Source organism: Morone saxatilis, unplaced genomic scaffold, assembly GCF_004916995.1.
Source record: "Morone saxatilis isolate NCDOM2014 unplaced genomic scaffold, NCSU_SB_2.0 Contig2, whole genome shotgun sequence".
NCBI lineage: Eukaryota > Metazoa > Chordata > Actinopteri > Moronidae > Morone > Morone saxatilis.
The window spans coordinates 26,221,271-26,223,594 of record NW_023339762.1 but is presented as its reverse complement, the minus strand read 5'-3'; positions in this window follow the sequence as shown (position 1 = coordinate 26,223,594).

Sequence of the window (2,324 nt, the reverse complement as noted above, 5' to 3'; positions counted from 1 at the left end):
CTTTGTTTGACTTGTTTCATACTACAGTACACTATATTTGTTTATTTATTATACTCATACTATGTTATCTTATATTCTATGGTATGATCGTTTAACCTACAACAATGCATCACATTCTATAAGATCGATATATTTTTGTCCTGAGAGAAAATAGTCTGTTTTCAGCTTTGTGAAAATGCGTTTTCCAGCTGATCCAACAGGGTTTTTAAATAGCTATTCAGTTTAATAAGCAGGAGAATTTACTCCACCTGTAAAAGAAGACTCCATCCTTCAGTTTATCACAAATATCAACACATCTCGAGATGCGTGGTTTTCACTGGACAGGAATGTGATGTCATTCGTACTTTTACTTCAGTAAATGTTCTGAATACTTCCAAGTGAAAACCACAGACCACAGAAACCTTTTCTCTTCCTGCTCCTGCCAGACAAAGAGTAGGGAGCTGAACACACAGTGCAGGACTCCTCCTGGGGGAGGAGGAGGACAAGGTCCAGGCATTTCACTGATGGCACAGGGTATTAATCACATATGTGGGTAGAAACAGCCACTGGAAAAGTTTAGGTCATTGAACTTTACCATGTTATTCTCTCCAGAAGCAAGCGGCCTGTATGGAATGCCAAAAGCGTCACAATTGGTCTTAGTTTCCCCGACATTTGAAGTATTATTTATAAACGGCGCTTTAATCTCCACCGTTCATTTAGTTTAACTTTATTTACTTTATCTTGGTGAGTGTACTGCTGAGGACCAAAGGCAGAGCATTATCCGTAAAGTAGTTTGGATGAGCAGTTCTGGAGAAAGTTGAGACAAAACCAAAGCCCTGCAGTTTTAGACATCATGAACAATATGACTGACTATGTTATACTCAGAGCCATGTAGATAGAGGGTTAGGGTTAACAACCTCTTGTTATACCTACCTAATATTCATGTTTTAATAACCCTACACAGTGGTTAACTTCATGATTTAAAACACGTACATACCATATTGGAATTGGAGCCATGTTGGTAAAGAGAAGCCGTGCCTTCTAATGTGCGTGTCTTATCAGTTAAGGCAGGTTTGTCCACAATTAAAACCAATTAAGTTACAACAACAATATTCAAGCAGGTTTAGGTATAGGACATGTATTTGCGTCATGGCTTTCTGAACCTCTCCAAGGTCGGCTCGACACAGACCCACCTTTTGGTTTTAGATATTAATTTATTAATCAGGATTCCAAATTCATAGTTTAGTTTATTTTATAATTCTGAATCAATTAATTGGCTTCTTTAAGGGTGGTGCCCCGAGGAACTTTGATATGAATTGAAATTATTATTTTTTGTCTTCACCTACACAATTTGGTTCCTGTTTGAACCATTTTATAAATTTAATATAAACGGTGCCCCACGTGAAGTGAAACACTGTAAGCCCTCATAAGGTCACATTAGAGTTCTCTGTTGCTGTTTGCCATTCAAGTTGGTCACAGCCTACATTTTAGACAGGAACATCACATACTGTACATACACGTTGAATTGGCCTTAAACACTACACAAGGCAGAGGGGACTTTTTCTTTGCCCGCAACAAACACGTTCGCTTCTAGTTCTATTGATTCAATTATTAATCAGGATCCCAAATTAATAGTTTAGTGTATTTTATGAGACTCATTTTCTATTCTCTAAGGTTGGTGCCCCGAGGAACTAATATAATATTAATTGAAGCTGCTAGCAGTGACGGGCCCTCACACGCCACGCAACTCGGGGTGTGCTACGGCCACGTCACGTGCCGGTGTTCAGGGCGGGACTCTTATCAAACATGAAGTTTCATGGAGATTCGCGGCACCATGTACCACTGGAGCTTATGAAGACGTTGTTCAGGGTGCCGACTGCTTTACAGAATATATGGGAAGAAGTGGGGAATTGGACATTGGTAACACTCAAAGGGGTTGATACTATCTATTTCATGGCCGAACGGGCCACCTGGCGACGAGCGACTGCTTGCGCTGCATGACGATCACACAATAGCCACAACTGTTCATTCTGGCATTTTGTTTTGATTGCTACTTTTGGGGACAATTTTGCACGTTGCATCCGATAAATTCCCCGTAGGGAAAGAGTTTCTTTCAACTACACCCTCGCAAAAACATCACCTAAAAGTGGCCGCAAATACGAAAATGGCCGACTTCTACACAACTCACATGAACATATCTACGGGGGACTGAGCACAATACCTTATCTTTCGCCACGGGACCTGAATTTTTGGGGTGCAACAGTTTCATGGGGGAGTTTTTTCGGGGGCGTATGTTTGCCCCCCAAAAATTTCCTGTCCAAATGTTAACACAAACCGCTGATTTT